The 22,850-nt window shown below is 38.2% G+C and overlaps 1 protein-coding gene across 2 annotated transcripts in view; it reads left to right on the top strand.

Annotated features, from left to right (window-relative positions):
- Positions 1-20,566: 20,566 nt before the first annotated feature.
- The window catches only part of AHCTF1 (AT-hook containing transcription factor 1), a 178,983-nt gene continuing 176,699 nt past the window's right edge, over positions 20,567-22,850 (top strand). For both annotated transcript variants that reach the window (XM_053711010.1, XM_053711009.1), the window contains exon 1: positions 20,567-20,889. The gene's annotated coding sequence lies outside the window, so the exon portion shown is untranslated. The remainder of the gene's footprint in view (positions 20,890-22,850) is intronic.

Below are 22,850 nucleotides of genomic sequence, written 5' to 3'. Positions count from 1 at the left end.
AGATGTAGGAGAAAGGATTCTTTATATTCGACAACTATCCAATGTGTATCACCTGTTCCATGAGTGGTGGGAGGCACAATGTGTCTTCCCCTCACTCAGGAATTTGGTATATATTGGATATTGGATATCGATCAGAACTACTGGTGTTTAAGAACAAAAAATTAGATACTGTTAACTCAGACTACACGCATGGCAGAGTATATAAATGGCTAACCAACACAAATGAAGGTAGGATTAGGAGACCTCAAAGACCTAGGAGGGTACACTTCCATACCATAGACACAAGTGGAGGGGAAACCTCAGATACTGACACAAGCACCCTGCGCATTAACCAAACATCTCCTGATATATACCCTTCACAAAATGTACAACATACCTCCTATTCTGGGCGGGCACACTCCACACCAGATCATTTTTTAGGGGTAACCACCAGATCGAGAGGAGAGGGAGGTGGCATAGACCACATATCAGGAGGACGGGGGGGCAGAAACAGAAGCAGACCAACACGTCGCTTCAGACGGAGGACATAGTTGTTAATTTAAGTAGACACAAACTTACTCCAGCTGAAACACTAGTTCTAAACAAGGGTTTGTCCTTTGTACCCACACACACTATATCTGAGATTGAACTTAAAACAGACATATACAAATTAAACAGAAATTTGAAAATCAAGGAATATTTTCAGCATACACCACAAAGTGTAGATATACAAGATCCTTTACATAAATGCAGAAAACCAAGTACTTTTGAACCTCACAATAGCAGCCCAAGTACTAAGACCTATGTGAGGTTAGTTACACAGGATATGGACCAGGAAAGGACTAGTAAAATATGGAAACACAATTTAACTAATATAGAAAAAGCAGCAATTAAAACATTACAGGATGATCACAGTCTCATAATTCGCCCCGCTGATAAGGGAGGAGCCATTGTATTAATGAACTATGATGACTACAGGAGAGACATCCTGACACAACTGGCAGATGCAGACACATACACAATGTTATCTAAAGATCCTACGTCTTTGTACAAGAAACAAATTGATGGCATTTTACTAATGGGTCTTCAACAGGGGTTCCTTACAGACACAGTACACGAGTTTTGTGTCACTCAACATCCATGGGTACCAATCTTGTACACAACCCCTAAAATACATAAGACGTTACAACAGCCACCTGGTTGTCCCATAGTGTCAGCAGTACAATCGCTCACACAACCGGTAGCTCAAGTGATTGATATTCTTTTACAACCTACGGTTAGGGGAGTCAGATCATATATAGCAGACACAAATGATCTGATCAGGAAAATGAGGGATGTTAGTGTGGAGACTGGTGACATCCTGGTAACCCTGGATGTCAACAGTCTCTACACAATCATCCCCCATGACAAAGGCATAGATGCAGTAAGATCACATCTGACAGAAGGCAAGCTATATGAGGGACCACCAGTTGAATACTTACTTACACTTTTAGAGTTTTGCCTCACCCATAATTATTTTCGATTTGAGACAAAATTTTACCTACAAATAGCAGGCACGGCGATGGGGTTGAATATGGCCCCATCCTACGCCAACTTGTTTATGTCCCAGTTCGAAAATGATTACTTATGGAATACAGACACATCCTCGATAGTATTTTCATGATCTGGTGAGGGGGACAAAGAACACTAACTGATTGGTTCAACCACTTAAACAACACAGAAACCACAGTGAGATTCAAAATTACCCAGAATGAGAAAGAAATACAGTTCCTTGACTTAAGCATATATATACAGGGAAACAAATTGGGAAGTACACTTTACCATAAGCCTACAGATAGAAATTCTATATTAAGTGCTAATAGCTGTCATCCCCCCACACTTATGAGAGGGATCATTAAATCCCAGATGATCCGAGTGATCAGAAATAACTCAAACCATTCTGCAGGGGTCTCCCAGCTGCAAGAAATGAAAGATAAATTTCTACAGAGGGGCTATAAGAGGAAGATAGTAGATGACACTTTAAATGAAGTCCTAGCACTAACACAGGACACTCTCATCCAGACAGCAAGCAAAGCTAAAGCACAGAATAAATTGATAATGGCTACTACCTTTGCCCCTAACACAACACAAGCTGGCAAAATACTGAGGACACACTGGCCACTGATACAATCTGACATGAGATTAAAATTTGCAGAAAGATTAACACCCATGGTAGCATATCGAAGGGGAACAAACTTGCGAGATATTCTGGTTCATACGGATCCTAAAAAAAAGCTATATAGGACCGGTGCCGGGACTTCCTGCTGGAGGCGGAGCACGCAGGTAACACAGGTGTTAGCTCCCGCTCCAAGCAGTCTCGCTTGGAGAGAATCATCCACCAGCGGTTTGCATATTTTCCTTGGCCGTGGAAAGCATATTCCCGGCCCGGATTCTGGATCTTGTGATCCCGCAACGGAAGTCCCTGAAAGCAGCCTGAGGTGGTGCTTGTTGGCTGAAGCACACTGCTAATGAAGACCAGATACTGAGACAAGATAACATTTGGCTACTATCCACAGTTTGAGAAACAACTATGGCGGTCTGTGTCCCTTACAAGTTGGATCAAGTGTGTGGGATATAACCCGTACAGATAAGATTGCCTCTTCCATTACCTGAAAGGAGCGGAGGTCAAGTATACAGGGCCTGGTCCCTAGTGAACTCTAGAAATAGACTCAGTCTGGCGTTACTTACCCCTGGTGGGGGGCTCGTTTGTCCGCTTCTGGTGGCTGCTTGCTGTTCCCGGTGCTTCCGGTCGATTCCAGGTGGAGGAGTGCGGAGGGGTGTGCGGCGCCTCTTGGCGTTTGGTCCGCCTGACAGTTGCGGAGGAGATCCTGGAAAGGGCAAAACGTGCCAGCTCACCTACTCACACATATCGCGGCCTCTTGCGTAGTAACACTGGAGCGTGAAGTCCGGTAGAGGCCGCGCGGATTGATATTCAACAGTGAGGTCTGAGGTTTGTGCTTTGGGGGCTGGTTTGCAACACATTCTCTGGAGCATAGTGAACACCGGTCCCAGAGTACCCCACACTGCTCCCTGGTGTAGCGGTGTGTTCCCCAGTGGTGGGATTGGAGTCCATCGATTGAGGGTCTGGTTGAGCACTATCTTTCCATCTCTAACACAGCCAGGTATGTGAAAATCGCTGGTGTTTGGCCTTGCACACCTCGGCAAACATATTGGGAGACAGTCGATACAAGTATAAAGTTGTGTCAGGAAAAGTCCATATAAAAGTGGAGTTGATAAACTTTAACATGTACTAACCTGGTGAGCTGTATAAGCACGATTATATCATCCAGAAATATATCAGAAAAATGCACTGGGCCACAGGTCAGACTACATGTTAAGACTTTGATTCAGAACTTCTGTCATTTATCTTGCCTTGGTTATATTGTGTCTGGACTGGGTCACTGGACAATATAATATCTCTGTTCTTACATAAGTGCAATTATGACGAGAAAATACGAGACATATAATGGAGCAGTGGATATCCACATGGACTTTTTTTTTTTTGCTATACTAGAACAAAAGATGCCTTAAAAGGAAACACTTATCTTTGTTAAAATTGTGACTAGTGTATTGCTTGTTTTAGTAGCTTATACGCCAGCATAGACACATTACAGAATATCCCTTTAGCTTATCCAATTAGGATATTAGTTACATTATTTAGCTGTATAATAGCAGCGATAGCAAAGATAATATAAGGTAACATACTGTTAGGTAACATACTGTTAGCTGGTGTATGTTGTTTTTTTCCCTTGTACATTAGACAGTATCGCTGTGGTCAGAAAGAGGGTTTTTGAAGGCAGATAACACTGTCTCTATATAAGATAAAAAATTTCTTTATTTGGGGTTCAGACAGCAGGCTACAGCTTTACTGAAATGTGAACAATTGATAATAATATCTTTGCAGGTTGCCTTCAGAATACCCTATCTGTTTAGTTAAATCCTATACATCAAAATATCTGAATTATAATATAGTAATTGTTCTAAAGACTATATAAGGTAATTCAATTATAAATTATTTGTTTCTTATTAATTGAAAATAGTGCTGGTTTCAAATCGAGGCCCCTGAAATAGATAGCACAATATCACTATAGAGAGGATTTGCATTCTCATTAGTATAGACAAATTCACAACCCTCACAAATCACAATTGGATATGCCCTTTAGGATAATTGGGTTAATTGTAAAGATATACATATATTAAACACTTGCACAGAATTTAGAAGTTCCCGCTAAGATAGGGATATATACTATCACAGAGTAATAAAGTAGTATACGTGGAGTTCTAGAAATACACTTATTATTTATTTATTTTTTGGTTAGGGGGTATTTAGATACAGGGGTTCGTTAAAGTATATAAGATAAAGCCATCCTATACAGGGTGGGCAAGTAGCTGATTACTGATAGGGGGACGTGTGTTCTTAAATTTCTTTGTTTTTGGGGGTTCAGATAGCAGGCTACAGCTTTACTGAAATGTGAAAAAATTGATAATAATATCTTTGCAGGTTGCCTTCTATATGATTTAACTTTGAGCTGTGTCATATTTCAGAATACCCTATCTGTTTAGTTAAATCCTATACATCAAAATATCTGAATTATAATATAGTTATTGTTCCAAAGACTATATAAGGTATTTCAATTATAAATTATTTGTTTTTTATTAATTGAAAATAGTGCTGGTTGCAAATCGAGGCCCCTGAAATAGATAGCACAATATCACTGTAGAGAGGACTCGCACTCTCTATAGTGATATTAAACACTTGCACAGAATTTAGAAGTTCCCGCTAAGACAGGGATATATACTAGCACAGAGTAATAAGGTAGTATACGTGGAGTTTTAGAAATACACTTATTATTTATTTATTTTTTGGTTTAGGTTAGGGGGTATTTAGATACAGGGGTTCGTTAAAGTATATAAGATAAAGCCATCCTATACAGGGTGGGCAAGTAGCTGATTACTGATAGGGGGAAGTGTGTTCTTAAATTTCCTTTTTTTTTTTTTTTTTTTTTATATATACATTCATTTAGCAATTCCAGTTAATAGTATATGGATAGATTGATGCACCAAAAGGGATCCCCCTCTACTATGCCGCCCAAATCTAAGGACAAGAGAGGGGGCGGCAGGACACTGGATTCCTGCATTGATTCCCCCGCGGACAAAACTTCGCCATCCATAATGGGTGATAATATGGCAGAGTTCGCAATTGAAGTGGCAAAAATTTTAACTCCCCAATTTGAGTCCGTTAAATCAGAAATTAGAACCGAAATTTCAAATCTTACTGCAGAAGTCAGACAATTTTCTACAAGACTCGAAGAAGCCGAAAATAGGATTTCAGATTTAGAAGATAGATTTAACATGCAGGAGCCCATTACGGATTCTCATAAAAAAATTATTGCATCTTTGCAAGCTAAGATCGAAGATCTTGAGGACCGCTCAAGACGAAATAATTTGAAAGTGATAGGCCTCCCAGAAACATCAGAGTTTCAGGACCTGATGGCCTTTGTCTCTATAACGCTACCCCAGGCTTTGCAGATTCCAGCTCCTGCCGTCCCCTTTCAGATAGAGAGGGCTCACAGGATAGGGCCGCGTAGAGAATCTAAGGATGGTAATAGACCCAGACCTGTGATATTTAAATTCCTTAATTTTCAGGATAAGATGTTATACTTAAAATACTATCGAAAATGTAATCCTTTGGTAATCGCCTCTCATAGACTGCTAGTCTTTCAGGATTTCTCGGCAGAAACCCTGGCCAAGAGAAGAGACATGTCTTTTTTTTTTGGCAGACTACAAAAGGGGAATTATGATATTAAACTGTTTTATCCTGCGAGGCTGGTGGTTTTGAGAGACGGTAAATACCTTACATTAAATAATGTTGAGGAAGCTGCGACTTTCTGCAGAGAGGAGGGGGTCCCATAAAATATTAAGTAAGAAATATGGTATTATTTCTATTGTTTTTTTTTTCTGTGGGATTGCTATGCAGATGAATTATTATAAGAAAGCTATATAGGACCGACTCACGTGAATATTAAAGGTTCATATAAATGCCTAGGATGTACCACATGCAACGGCCTAATAGCCACTAAAACCTTTAGCCACCCCCGATCCAGTAAAGTGTACACCATCAAACACTCCATTTCATGCAATACAACACACGTGATATATCTTCTCTTCTGTCCGTGCTCCCAGTTCTATGTTGGCACACTCCGGGAAAGGATGGCCAACCATAGGAGAGCAATCCGTCTAGCACTCAGTGAAGGGGACTCTGATCAACCAGTTGCGAGACATTGTGCAATAAAGGCGCACCAAGTATCAACCATCAGGTACATACTCATCGACCACATCCCCCCACTGGACAGAGGTGGTGATCGGAACAAAACCTTACTGAGACGCGAAGCCGAGTGGATGTACAGACTGGGCACTATATCCCCAGGGGGTCTCAATTCTCCGCCGGATTATAAAGGGCTCATATAGAACGGAGATACATTACGAGGCACAACCAGTGAACAACACTTGTATACTTTGGTGTTCTGGCGGTCTTGCCCACGGTGGGGGTGAACCATCCAATATATACCAAATACCTGAGTGAGGGGAAGACACATTGTGCCTCCCACCACTCATGGAACAGGTGATACACATTGGATAGTTGTCGAATATAAAGAATCCTTTCTCCTACATCTATATAAAAAATGAGCTGAAAAATAAGCTGGAATTCACTATTGAACATGCGGGGGGACCCCACAAAAGGACACAAGAAGAAGAAAGCACTCTATCTAAGGAGTGATACTGAATGGTGTACACATTAAAAAGAATCAATAGCGGCAGCAATAGGAATAAGATACAGCTTGCCCTGCAATACCATCAACATCTGCTAAAGAAAGAAAAGAAAGAGTATAAGGACTGTACTAGTTATACGAAGAATATGATCTATACAACAGTACAGGAACTGTATATGAAAAAACTCGATCACTTTCGATAATACAAGGTCCTAGAAAAACTTGGGACAATCAAATGACATCTATGGACAATATTTACACTATCTGGACACTTGCAGTAGTTAATAGTAGCCTATGCAACAGTGCATAGTAGTTAGTGTATACACTAACATTTATTTTAATGTGAATATGTACGTAATATATATATAAGGCAAAGACAAGAATGCTATATAAATAAGTATAAGTATGTGAGTGTATATGTGCTTAGGTGATAATACATATGACCACTACAGAGATAAGGGAAATCTATCAAATACGGAGCTAAGCGGCTGTCTATAAACTAGATAACAGTATTAGATCCCTACGCCAAATAGTTCCGGCCGAGTAGGGTCGCTATGGCAACCACATCAACAAACCCGACACAGCAAGTCTGATACAGGCATGACAGCACACCTACGTGTGAACTCACATAAAGAGAAGGTCATCAAGCTAAGATAACAGCAAGTATTTGATATCAGGGTCATAATAGGCACAAGCTAGCAAGCTATATGAGCACAAACTCAGGAGATAGAATCCCAAATAGCGCACGTAAAGTAAATAAACGATCACCTAGCGCAACACTATGAGCACTAAATATTTTCACTACAGGCAGATAAGACCTAATAGTAGGATTGGCACATATTATTTAATCAGTATATATACAAAGATATATATATATACAATGAATATTATTTTTGATATTTCAACCGGATATGATAAAAATAGATATTTCCGGTCTAGCACCAGTGGAACGCAAGTTATGCGTTCCACACAACAGATTGTCGTAATTTTCACTGAGTGGACACAGGTATGCATTGTTAATTGATTGTACACATGTGTATAAATTTGTTTGGTTGTTCTCACTTTGTTATGCTGATGAAGGGGAAGATATCCCTGAAAACGTTACATTAAAGAAAGCTTTGTTTTTTCACCTTGAAAAAGACCTGAGAGTGCAGTCATTTGCAAGGATATATATATATATATATATATATATATATAAAAAAATAAATATATAGTCCAAATCAAGGGCCTGTACTCTTATCCTTCAATTGAAGGCAAACAAATACCAGGGTGCTGTGTTAAATATAGTCTTATTATAAAGACAGCACACGCTGGATTTTATATAACTTAACTTTTATTGAATAAGATTCATAAATAGTCCCATGACGTTTCGGTGCCTGACTGGCACCTTTATCAAATGGATTCACCAAGCGTGCAGGTAGATGGTATATCCTGGCATCCAGGAAGTGTGTTAAAAAGAGTAGGTGCTGCAGCCTTATATACCTGATCTGGCATCTTGTTCACAAATGAGCGAATGCCGTTTTCGGCTCCGGGTGAGCGTGTCCGTATGGCCATGCCCCCTTCCGGTCCATCCGCTTCATGCCTATTGGTTTGCGTCATGCTCTCAACCAACCACCCATCTGAGGTGAAGAGAGCAAGCACATGGCTAATTAGCATACATTGTACTGTGCATGTCACTGCGGTGAACGGAACATAGCAAATTGTGATCACTGCAGCGTCCTAAGTTAAAAACAGCATATACAAAAGTTCACGCACTGTACACGGTATAGATTGAAGAAATAGCTGGTGTATAAATACATAAGCAATGTGGTGTGGATGTATTGATGTGTGTAGAGGGATATTTGGTATCCTGTGGATGCCCCTTTTCCTTTTATTTTATAATATAATATGGCAATGGAATATGGCAACACATCCCAATCCGGTGTAAGGAGTAAGAAACAGATACACAGATATACACAGAGACACTTGAATTGGCAACATCAGGATAGTGCAGTTATAACCCAATAAAAGGACCAAAGTCCATTTTGACATTAAGTCCCCTGGATTCCACTGTATCCAAAGTGTATATCCCTTTTGTTTCGAGTTGAAGCAATTGTCTACCTCGGTCACCCCCTCTTGTCAGGGGACAGATATGATCAATGATCATAGTTCTTAGACTGGAAACACTATGTTTGTTCAGAGCAAAATGACGGGCCACCGGTTGGTCAGAGGATCCATTCTTGATTGCTTCCCTGATGGAGTGCCTGTGATTAGCCATTCTCTCCCTAAAGGTGGTTATTGTTTTTCCTTACATAAAACAGGGAACAGAGGCAGATAAGAATGTACAACACATAGGTGCTGTTGCACGACAACCTATGTCGAATTTTGAATTCCATTACTTGCAATGGGATGTCAACAGGGACTACATTCCAACATCCCCATACCAACAGAAGATTCAAAATTTGACATAACGGAAGGGGGCGTGGCCTTACGGACACGCGCGCCTGGAGCTGAAAACGGCATTCGCTCATTCGTGAACAAGATGCCAGATCAGGTATATAAGGCTGCAGCACCTACTCTTTTTAACAGACTTCCCGGATGTCAGGATATACCATCTACCTGCATGCTGGGTAAATCCATTTGATAAAGGTGCTATTCAGGCACCGAAATGTCATGGGACTATTTATGAATCTTATTCAATAAAAGTTAAGTTTTATAAAATCCAGTATTTCTATGTTACGGCCCACCTCAGGGCGTTTTTCAAGGTAATACATCTATGATCAATACAACATTCAAATATTATTTTGATTAACAAAAGCTGCTTACTTTGACACGTCATAACTCTTGTTATAAGCAAGCACACAATTCCACCGCCATCTACTGGCTATTTCTTAAATTGCATTATTTGCTTCATTTTAGTGGATTCAGATTGTTAAAAAATAAGAAATATAAATACTAAAAGTAATATGTATCCAAAATAAATTACTACACAGATATTCTGTTTACTTCCCAAAAAAACATAAAAAAGGAAACCCTTTTAACACTTTTGGTATAATGTATCAAGTTACACTATCCAAAAGGTTTCTTTTTCCAAAAGCAATTTGTTTTATAATTACCATCCTCTTTAACTGGGGAATCTGATCAATGGGGCAACATCCTAAAGTAGAAAAATGTTGGGCCAACGGCTGATCCATTTTGCCTGTTTCCAATGCCGGTCTTATGGAGGATATAAAAACACATACTGTACATGTGTGTGTGTGTATATATATATATATATATATATTTATATTATGTATGTATGTATATACATAAATATATATACATATATTTATATGTGTGTGTGTGTACATACATATATATATATATATATATATATATATATATATACATACATATATGTAGTGAGCCTTGGATAAATAAAATATACAGCTTAAGGTATATAAAGAGCTTTTGATTAAATTTAAAAATGGGGTTCTGTTGGGAGGAGCTAGCTGATATTGTTGCTGGCTAGATGCTCAAACTAAGAAGGGCGCCCTTTGAACATCCTTGACTGCCAGACCTCGGCGTGCCTGAATAACATATGCCCTAATGGTGCAAGCACAACCGAGGAAGGAACACTTTTGTTAAAGGCTGCCGGGCCCACTTGCCTGGGCTGCCTACTTCAAAAACCATTAGTCTGGATGTGTGCCAAAGAGACGGCCCTCTAGCTGCTACTGGAACACAACAGTAGGAGGTGAGGTTCTGCTCACATGTCTTGGGGACAAGTATGGAAGAAGCCTGTCTGTGTTTGATTGCCGGGCCTGATCAGGTCATTTACAAAGAGAACTATCATCAAGGGAGTCTACAAAAGAGAGGACCCTACACGTACCTTCGAATCCTGACCCTCTGCATATGTGGAGATCTACGCATGCCTGATACAAAAGAGAAGTAGCGGCCATCATGGTGGAGGCGTCCTGGTGCAGAGGGGTTCGTAGTCTCTGGACCAAGGGCAAGATTAGAGCTGTACACACTAGTGCATATAGATGAAACACCAATGAATCTGTAGTTCGGCTGAAGGATGCTATACCCACAGGCTGGGAGGTAGTGCTGTCCTGCATGTGAGGAAACTACAAGGAAATTGGCCTTGGAGAATGGGCATAATCGCAAGTAGTCTATTTTATGTATGAGTTGCCTAGCCTAAAATCTGGCTGTGTCTGTAAATGGTTTTGTCTTCTATCATTTCTTTGGTACCAGGATTATAAAAAGAAAATGGAGGCTTGATAACAAATCTGTTCTGGGATACTCAGGTTGACAGAAACTGTTAAAATACCTGAATAGTTGTATCCTTACCTGAAGTGGGAGTACTATATCTAAGTATTACTATAAAGAATATAAAAAGTCTTGAGAAAAAACCCCATTGATATTTATGGGCCTTCCTGTGAAGCTGACTTTACATCACAGCTAAAGCAAGATAAGGAACACAAGGAAAAGTGTCTGAGTACCACTTCAAATCTTCTAAATTGCAGCTTTGAGATAAAAACATTATTCCTGGGGTCTAGGAAAAGAATATATGAATCCCTGAACTATTATAGGAAATGTGTAACTGCAGTTTTTTCTAAAAAAAAATTGTCATTATTGAGCATAGAAAGGAACTGTAATTACCTATTGGATCAGCCTTGGTCCATTTGCCTTTATATCCTGTTTCTTGAAAGATACAAGGAGAAATTAGATATTTGAAGACTTAAAAAATATTCTCTTTAAAGATTTGCTTGCAAATGATCTAATTATTATTATTAATATATTATTAACTAAAGTATTTTAAAATTGTCATGTCTCTATCTCTGTTTATGGTTAGAAGTCTATAGAAAGGATAGATAACAGCAAAGAATTTTACTTTGGTTAATTATTACTTTTGTCTAATTAAGAACTTGACAAGCCCTCATTTTCCTTATAGGGAACCTTATTTTTACACAGTGCACACTTAATAGTTCTATTGGTCACTGACACCAAAGGGAGTCTTTAATTAGATAAGGGGGGAAGTGGTTTAGAAGAGAAAAAAAAAGGAATTTAGCACGATATTACTGCTGTATTTTCAATGAAGTTGTTATACTTCCCAAACATATACAGTTTATATATTATTATTTTTTTTTATTTTTTTTATTTCACTTTTTTTTTTTTTAGCACAGACATTATTTGTATGGAGACTAAAAATAGATCACCAGCAATTCCACCGAAAACGAAAGACAAAAAGAGCACTCAGAGAACTGTAGACAAAAGTTTATAAGATAGTGAAGAATTACAGGTAAACATGATAGAAAACCAGAACTTATTGCAACAAATCACTGAATTGATTTTAAAGGAGTAAAAAAGGAAATCACTTGTTTGACATCAGAAATAAGGGAATTTGCAAACAGACTGGCAGATGCTGAATTAAGAATATCTAATAAAGTGTATCAAATGAATACCCTAGATCAAGGGTCATCAATTGTGGCCCTCCAGAGGTTTTGGAACTACATTTCCCATGATGCTCAGCCAGAGCATCATAGGAAATGTATTTTCAAAACCTCTAGAGGTCCACAATTGATGACCCTTGTCCTAGATCATACCATTACATCTCAGGAAAGTGGTATAACTGTGAAAGGATAAAAGAATGTTTGGAGTTTATAGCGCAAATAAATGATTTAACCAATTTAAATAAATTTAAATGATAAATAAAAAATATACAAAATATATATATAGGGAAATTCCTAATTTTGCAGATAATGTGAGTAATACATTTCTCTGATCTGTCTAACCTTGCTAAGTGGTATATTAAATCCCTATTTGAGATTGGTAACTTATATGATTAGTATGAAACCATCAAATGTTCTTACTAATCATATAAGTTACCAATCTCAAATAGGGATTTCATATACCACTTAGAAAGGTTAGACAGATCAGAGAAATGTATTACTCACATTATCTGCAAAATTAGGAATTTCCCTATATATATATTTTTTTAATATTTTTTATATATCATTTAAATTTATTTAAATTGGTTTAAGCATTTATTTGCGCTATAAACTCCAAACATTCTTGTATCCTTTCACACTTTTGTATTAGATATTCTTAGGGGAATATCCTAGGAGTTTTTTGATTACCAAAAAATTTAGCAGCGCAAGAAAGTTTTATACTTCTTTCCTTACTAAGTGGTATAACTGCTCTGCAGACAAGGATAGAGGAACTCGAAAACAGGTCAAGATGTAATAATATCATAGTGGTTGGATTACCGAAATCAATAGAATTTAGAGATCTTCTATCCTTTGCTGCAGTTTAATTACTGCAGATTTTAGGAATATCAACAAATGCTCCTATACCAGTTGAAAGAGCGCATATAATAGGAACATCCACAGGGGATACAGAAGGGTCTGGTAAAAGTAGGACAATAATGAAAATATATTAAAATTTTCAAGATAAACTGAATATACTCAGGTATTACCGTAAAGCTTAAAGGGATACTAAACCTAATTCTTTTATTTAATAATTCAGATAGAGCATGCAATTGTAAGCAACTTTCTAATTTACTCGTATTATCAATTTTTCTTTGTTCTCTTGCTATCTTTATCTAAAAAGCAGGAATGTAAAGCTTAGGAACCAGCCCATTTTTGGTTTAGTACATGGGTTACATTTGTTTATTGGTGGCTAAATGTAGCCACCAATAAGCAAGCGCTATCCAGGGTGCTTAACCTAAAATGGGCCAGCCCCTAAGCTTTACATTCCTGCTTTTTAAATAAAGATAATTCTTTTATTTAATAATTCAGATAGAGCATGCAATTTTAAGCAACTTTCTAATTTACTCCTATTATAATTTTTTTTGTTCTCTTGCTATCTTTATTTAACCCCTTAATGACAACTGACCAGGTACGTCATGCAAAAACTAACAGTTAATGACAATAGACGGTAGATGGTATGTCAGTTGTCTAAACAGAGTGCTGGAAGCGATCGCAATCGCTTCCAGCAGCTCTCAGGGTATTACAGTGATGCCTCGATATGGAGGCATCCTGCTATACCTGTTTACAAGCCTCCGATGCAGAGAGAGCCACTCTGTGGCCCTCTCTGCATCGGTAGCGATGGTGCAGTTCGTTGGTGGGTGGGAGCGTAGCAGGGAGGCGGGTGGGCGGCCCATCGCTAACCGGGATCCGGTTCTTGTAAGTGCAATGTGCACGCTGGGTGCCGGGAGCAGGCGGGGGGGGGGGCCTGCGGGGGCGCGCACATTAGCCACTGACACCAATGAGATCATCAGAGGGAGAGGGGAAAAAAAGTTAAATAAAATGAAATATAAAAGGATCTGGGAGGGGGATGGGGGTATTGAGGGGGGCTGCTACACTACAGAAAAAGTTTGAAGGTCAAAAGAAAAAACAAAAATACTGTTGTTTTTGGGGGCAAACTGGGTACTGGCAGACAGCTGCCAGTACCCGAGATGGCGGCAATTAGGTAGCGGGGGAGGGTTAGAGAGCTGTTTGGGGGGGATCAGGGAGGTTGGGGGCTAAGGCAAGGGTCCATCACAGCTGAATAAATATTTTTTAAAAATATAATTAAAAAAACTCCTTTTATTTAGTACTGGCAGACTTTCTGCCAGTACTTAAGATGGCGGGGACAATTGTGGGGTGGGGGAGGGAAGAGAGCTGTTTGGGAGGGATCAGGGGGTGGGATGTGTCAGGTGGGAGGCTAATCTCTACACTAAAGTTAAAATTAACCCTGCAAGCTCCCTACAAGCTACCTAATTAACTCCTTCACTGCTGGGCATAATTCACGTGTGGTGCGCAGCAGCATTTAGAGGCCTTTTAATTACCAAAAAGCAATGCCAAGGCCATATATGTCTGCTATTTCTGAACAAAGGGGATCCCAGAGAAGCTTTTACAATAATGTGTGCCATAATTGCACAAACTGTTTGTAAATAATTTCAGTAAAAAACTTAAAATTGTGAAAAATGTAAAGGTTTTTTTTATTTGCTCGCATTTGGCGGTGAAATGGTGGCATGAAATATACCAAAATGGGCCTAGATCAATACTTGGGGTTGTCTACTACACTACACTAAAGCTAAAATTAACCCTACAAGCTCCCTAATTAACCCTGTCACTGCTGGGCATAAAACCCGTGTGGTGCGCAGCGGAATTTAGGGGCCTTCTAATTACCAAAAAGCAACTCCAAAGCCATATTTGTCTGCTATTTCTAAACAAAGGGGATCCCAGAGAAGCATTTACAACCATTTGTGCCATAATTTCAGAAGCTGTTTGTAAATAATTTCAGTGGGAAACCTAAAGTTTGTGACAAAATTTGTAAAAAAGTGCACTTTTTTTTTTTATTTCATCGCATTTGGCGGTGAAATGGTGGCATGAAACATACCAAAATGGGCCTAGATCAATACTTTGGGATGTCTTCTAAAAAAAAATATATACATGTCAAGGAATATTCAGGGATTCCTGACAGATAACAGTGTTCCAATGTAACTAGCGCTAATTTTTTAAAAAAAGTGGTTTGGAAATAGCAAAGTGCTACTTGTATTTATTGCCCTATAACTTGCAAAAAAAGCAAAGAACATGTAAACATTGGAGATTTCTGAACTCAGGACAAAATTTAGAAACTATTTAGCATGGGTGTTTTTTGGTGGTTGTAGATGTGTAACAGATTTTGGGGGGCAAAGTTAGAAAAAGTGTGTTTTTCTCAATTATTTCCTCATATTTTATAAAAATTTTTATAGTAAATTATAAGATATGATGAAAATAATGGTATCTTTAGAAAGTCAATTTAATGGCGAGAAACACGGTATATAATATGTGTGGGTACAGTAAATGAGTAAGAGGAAAATTACAGCTAAACACAAACACTGCAGAAATGTAAAAATAGCCCTTGTCCTTAAGGGAAAGAAAATTGAAAAATGGTCTGGTCATTAAGGGGATAAAAAGCAGGAATGTAAAGCTTAGAAGCTGGCCCATTTTTGGTTCAGTGCCTGGGTTACGCTTGCTTATTGATGGCTTAATGTAGCCACCAATAAGCAAGTGCTATCCAGGGTTCTGAAGCTAAAATAGGCCGGCGCCTAAGCTTTACATTCCTGTTTTTTAAATAAAGATAGCAAGAGAATGAAGAAAAATTGATAATAGGAGTAAGTTAGATAGAAAACAAAATGGGTTTAGTATACCTTTAATCAATGTAAAATCCAGCAATACAATTATTATTGAGTTAAATTAATCCTTTAAAGTTTTAAGTACTACTAGCGAAGCTGAAGCCCTATGCAAGGAAATGCTGAATGAATAAAAAAAGAGAAAGTAAGAACATAGTTAATACCATGTGATGTCTTTTTAAAAATGAAAAGGACTTTTTTCTCCCCTCTCATGTACATGATTTACTTTAAGACATTAGTATATTGTAATATGTATCGTACAGATGGATATGGGGGAATCTACTAAATATTGCACAAGGTTATGTGGAAATGTGCAATATTTTTTTAAATAATTTAAAAATGTTATATGGTAGTCTAAATGTATTGTCCTGGAGTGTAGGGGGTATAACATCACTATCCAAAAAAGAAACTAATATGGAAACACGGGTTCTTTTAATCCTAAGATTGAGTTTATGTATTTAGATGTCGAGATATATGCATTATGAAGCAATGCTTGTATTGTATTTTTTAAGGTTTTTATGATTTGTAAATGCGTGGTCAACATTCTCTAATCCAATCTGAGCTTAACCAAGAAGTACTGAAATTATTGGGGCGATACTTTAATAATTTTTGCAATATGTAAAAAACACTTACGATGTGTTTGTTTACCGGTGCTGGCCATTGCTGTGGCACTACGGTACCTAGTGTCAATCACTACACTCATACGATAGTGGGTAACGTCACAGGCCAAGCCCCTAAGTGGGAACCTATTATACCACAGATAATTCTTATACAGGCACGGATTGGCTAACGATGTTTAAGTTGCTCACGCATGCGCCCTAGGTCGGGATAGACGCCGACAATGGGCTATAAAACTTGGCTACTTTGTATTTGTATTTACACCTGAGGAAGCGGTCTTAGTAACCGGGAAACGCGTAGTGTAACATTGTTTTTAAAATAAATATCTTTTTATATCACAAGTACAAGTAGCACGGCATTTTTTGGCATTTAATACTGACAGCCATTTATGCAAGTAACAGGACACTGAGCTGCAGGTATATCGTAGAGTGCTTCATTGGAGCCCTTTTGTGACCTGAACTATTGAACCCAGAGGATATCGGTGAAATCAGTGAGCTGGACAGCTGACAAGTGTCCAGGAGGTCTTTGTGGCACTTCTCAAGTGCCCTATATCCTGTGAGTACATTTCATTTATTGCGCTTTCACAAGTGATCACACTGATACACACTATTGTGGCACCTTTGTGTTTTTTGTCTCACACAGCACAATATTGAAGCAGTACTGGTACAATTCAGCTAGCTGGACGGCTGTTAACAGTTCAGAAGGCATTTGTGGCACTTCTCAAGTGCTGGAAATTTTGTAAGTAATTTTTATTTGGGGGCATGGCCTACTGAATTTAAAACGATACACACCATTTGGCGCCTCTTCTCTTTTCTCTTTTTGGTCAGAGACAAGCAGAGCTCAGCAACAGTAAGGCAATCCAGCAGTTCAGGAGTTAATCAGTACAGTGGTCACAGTCAAGCAGAGTTCAGCAACAGTAAGGCTATCCAGCAGTTCAAGGGTTAATCCAAAGAGTGGTCACAGACAGGCAGAGTTCAGCAAAAGTAAGGGAAACAGCAGTTCAGAGGTTAATCAGTAGAGTGATCACAGAGAAGCAGAGTTCAGCAACAGTAAGGCAACCAGTATTAGCAAACAGAGCAATAGAATGTAGCACCCAGGGAGCACAAGACAACCTATAATTGGGCAAGTAATGTAACAGAGGTACTTACATAGGCGCAGATTGGCACCAAGGAGGACACACAGTGCGATCCAGACCGGCATCAGGAAGACCTGGCGTGCGGCAATGACGTCATCACTGTGTGCCAGAAGGAACCGCTGTGTCAATGGCAGCGGCCATGGGAACAGGGGATATAGCCGTCGCCGTCTGTGGCAACGGCCACAAGAAGACGGAGCGGCGTGACAAATGCCTTCCATAACATCATTACAACCACTTAAAACAAAAGGCCTACAAACAGATTGAATTACTAAATATATATACAGTTTTTTTGACAGTGTTGAAACCAATCTGTCCAATCTTATAAACGCTACTCAAAATCCGTAAGAGTTTGAAAAAAACACTAGGCAGGCCTATTGTCTCAGCAATGGGTTCTCTACTTTCTCCTTTAGCACAATTTGTGGATAATTTTCTGGAGCCATATGTCAAGCACATTGAGTCCTAATTGAGAGATTTTGCTGAGCTCACTGAAATCTTGGATGGGTTTGAAGTGAAGGACAACATTTTTCTGGTTACAGAGGGATAAGGGCAGTATCTGAAATCCTCAATAAGTTCCTATATATAGGGCCACCAACTGAATTTCTGTTGGAGCTGTTTAATTTGTGTCTCATGTTAAATTACTTTAGATTTTAAATTTTATCAACAGATATCTGGTACAGGGATGGGGCCAAATGTGGCCCCATCCTTTGCCAATCTGTTTATGGGGAAATATGAGACACTCTTGATGGACATGTATAATAAACCACAGGTACGTCTCTACCATAGATATATCGACAACCTATTCATAAAATAGGCTGGTACAGATGTGGAACTCAGAGCATGGTTTGACAAACTGAACAACCTTGACCATCCAGTGAAATTTAAAATGACTTACAGTAGTGACAGTATTGAATATCTGGACATGAAAATGTACAAGTCAGGGCATGGATTGGGCATGACTTTGTATCATAAAATAACTGATAGAAACTCTATCCTGCATGCCGAGAGTAGCCATCTTCCTTTATTGATCAAAGCTATTCCAGTACAGTACAATGCATTTTAAAAGAGTGTTCAAGTTACAGTATGCTCAGTGCACACTCTAAAAAATGCAGTTTCAACGTCTTGGGTAATGAAAGCAGACATGGCACCTGCTTAGCTGTGAGGATGCAGACTAGTTAGTATAAGAGACAACATTGACAAAAGTTAAAAGTAAATATTACTCTAATTTGGGAACTACCTGGATTCGCAATTATTCCCTTCCATTGATAATCTTTCTGAAATAGATCCAATGTGGCACCTACATTCTAAGTACTTGTTACTTGTCTAGGGGTAACACTTGGTATACCATTGACAGTATTTCATTTTATTAATGTTTATGTTTAATTTGTTTATACAATAGTTGTTCACAGTATGTAGGTGTACAGGCCGGTTTTCTAACTCCATCCCTTAGAAAAAGAATAAGATTTATGTATTTGTAAATAGAGCACATATATGGAATTGATAAATAGTAGTAGAGGATTGATGAAATAAGTGATTGGACAGGTATAAAACAGTTGATTGCTGATGAATTTACACATGTGGTTTTGAATTAAGTTGTTTATGTGATGTGGATTAAACAACTGAACAAAGGGAGAATAAACCTTACATACATATTAGATGAAATATTCAGATAGATATGTCATCAAATAACAGTTTACAACCATTTTGTGGGTATAATAATAATCTAACAACATAATTAAAATAAAGGTAGTAAGTAGTAGGGTGATTAATTCAATGACAACAAAGCACTAGTACGGACCTAGTACAGATATAAATGTTCTGGCTGAAGTTATGTTGCAATATAATTGTGGGGTTGTTTTGTGTAGGTTAGTCTTATTATATAAATAGGTCCAAAGAGATTTAAGGTGAGATGTGGATAGATATTGTATATGGTTGTATATATATTTGATTTGTATGTAGTATTGTCTACTTCTATATAATTTGTCATGATGAGGTAGCTCAGATACTGGCAGAATTATGAGGTTTGCCACATAAGAGATATGTGATACATATGATAGACACAATGGCGAGTGGTCACCTTCTACGAATACCATTCGGCTCAGAGTTGGCGCTGATGTTGTTTTGATCACATTTATGAAGAGTGGAATTATTGAGAAGTTATTGGATAATTAGGTGGGTGTTTTTCTCTCTCTTTATATATATATATATATATACACACATGTCCTCTTCACTCTCTGCTTTATTGTTTATGTAAATGTGTTTGATGTAAAAACACACTGATATTGTATTATGTAAAAAGGAAATGTTTAATAAAAAGATATGAAAGAAAAAAAAAAAGAGAAAAACTTGGAAAGACAGCTTCAGGTACAGGAGAAAACAATAGGACAAGTAGAAATTATGCTATAGAAGTGGTGTCCAGCTATTTTAAGTATTTTTAATGAGTTTTAACACATAAAACAATGAATGTTTAAATATCTTAAGGTATTACAAAATTACATATTTTTTATTATATATGTCCTTCTCATCTAGTTTCCTAATTAGTCAGTGCAACATTTAGTACTGTATTTATTACTAAATCCATATAAATTAAAAACGCTTCCAGAACAGACAATTCAGCAGAGGGAGCAAAGGAATCCCAGTAATGTGAGTTTTAAAATCCGGGAGGGAAATACATTATTCCCGCCTTTCCCCTGGTTAGGTAATACAGGGGCTAGAGAGGCTAAACTCGTGAGCTTTTAGCTTTTTCGACCCTCCTCTTAATCACAAACAACCCAATCACATTCCAGCTCCATTGTTGACTCCACCCCGATTTGCGAACCTATCATTTTCTCACTGTTTCAGGTTCAGAAGCTACGACAGGTCACGCCCCGTTACGCGATTGATCTGCGACTAGGGGTTACGGACTGAGAGGAGGGGGCCTAGCGCAGGAGAAGGGGGTTTGGCTTGTGGCTCAGTGATGGTGGCCATGGTGTTTCCGTCACTCTGACAGGCCTAACCGGAGACATATACTTTTATGTAGTAGCACTAGTCCAGCCTTTGCTGTAAGATTATATAGTCTACGTTACTAGCGCGCGGAATTACGTCTTTTGATTTTCAGGCCCGTTTATTTTAAGACAACGTGCAGGAAGGAAGAGGGGAGGCCGGGAACAGGGGGCTCTCCGCATTGCACGGAATGTCTGTGTAACAGGCGAGATTTTTTTGGGATGAGGAAGTGTTTACGATTCTGTTTCTAGGTAAGGCGATAGCGCTGGTGCTGCAGAATGATCAGTGCAGACACCATCTAAATCCATGTGAGCTTTTCATAAAGCACATTCAGTGGAGAGATGTAGCTGCCTGTATTGCATTCAGCAGCATGTTATGTAGATGCATGCAACACAAAATAGTGATATTTGTTTCAGTGGGGCATCATATTTATACAGCATGTCTCAGTGGTTTCTTTTCATGATCTCTAAAGGTGACAGGTTTTTAAAGATAATAAAATCTACCCTTTTTTATTAAATGCCTATTACCTATCATGTATATGAAAAGCAGAAATAAACGATGTTGCTAGTTTTCCAAGACTCATGTTTATGTTAAATGGTTTTGTTATTGATACTAGAAGAAAATGCATAGTTTTATATATTCGATACTCAAGCATCAGTTGTTAATTGTAAGAAGCACCCCATATCTGTAAAAGGTGGTCAGTGACACTTTTTCATAAGCATGATGCACATTTTATGAAGTGCAGTATTATGTCTTTCAAAGAGCTAATCAGTACATGTTTAAATATAAATATTTAGCTGCAATAAGGAAACAGAATACATTTTACACACACACATTATTTTTATATATATATATATATATATATATATATATATATATATATATATATATATATATATATATAGCAACTCAATGTTTTGTAGTGAGACATATTTGTTATGGGTAAAGTCAGAAATCTGAAAACTGACATTACCCAAGTGGCTGTGGGTAAAACCCGATGTAATGTAATTCCCCTATCTACACAATTTTTTTGCCTCTTCCTGTAAGGGGTTCAAAGAAGGTTCCCGCTGATCCTCTGGCATCCACCCCAAGTGAACCTTGGGGAATGAGGTCTATAAGGGAGGCAAAAAAGATAGTGAAGATGTGTGAACTACAGTGCATAGTATATATGTTTGATGTGGTGACTCAGTGCACTCCGAGAAGATTTATCATGCTAGGGTTAAGTGTATGGCAACCTTATTTTAGATACTTGTAAATCAGAGTGGGTTCATCACATTTTCTTACAATCAAAAATATACATGCAAACAATATCACATTACACACTTAAATACTAGATCTAATGATATATTCAAAGCTTTTTCTTATTGAATATCCTCTGCTGAGGCCAGTTAGGGACAGGACAGTTGTTAATTAGCTATCTTGCAGGGGTTTGTGTCACTTTAAACATAGTTAAAACAACAGTGTTTGAAACAGAAAATGTTGCCAGCTTGTTGGCATTCTGTAGTATACAGGTGGGGGCACTTTAACTTTGCACATTTATGACTTATGTTATTTATAAATGTATATTAAGTTATTCAAAGCACAAAGTTATTGCATACTTTATCATACACTGATTTAATGACAATTTGCGCAACTAACCGTGATTTTTTTGTTGTTGCTGTTTTTAGCTTAACATTGGCTTAAAGTTTATCTGGGTGGTCGGTAAAATCAGTCAGGTGCTGTACCCATCAATAGGTCCTGGGGAGAACCCTGAAAAAATTCTGATCTGGAGTTGTATAGGTGCAAAGCTGCCAATCCGTGTCTGTCTACAGTTTATTCTCATATGCATGCAGTTGTGCAACGATAAAGTGCTGTACCACATTAGAACCTTTTTAATATTGCACTTTCATGCCTCTTTCAAAGGCTTTTAAAAAATCATTAGAAATAATTGGACATTCATTTAAAATGCTATTAGGATTGTTGTAATATTTATGCACCTGCAAAAGGATTTTTAAACCTTTGTACTGCGTTTTAACGTGGCATGTGCACAACCTGCTATAGATACTGTGGTAGGAGCTGCTAATGAACAGATTGCTGCAGTGATGTGTATATTTAAAATGCACAGGCACCTTCATGGTAGTAATAAATGGTTAGGACCAGCTGTACATTAAGTGTATGGTTTCTCTACAAAAAATCCTGTATAAAAATAATTTCTTTCATGTAATTAACAAGA

Source organism: Bombina bombina, chromosome 4 (assembly GCF_027579735.1).
Source record: "Bombina bombina isolate aBomBom1 chromosome 4, aBomBom1.pri, whole genome shotgun sequence".
Classification (NCBI taxonomy): Eukaryota; Metazoa; Chordata; class Amphibia; order Anura; family Bombinatoridae; genus Bombina; species Bombina bombina.
The sequence above is the reverse complement of the archived record's forward strand: the minus strand, read 5'-3'. Positions and strand labels throughout refer to the sequence as shown.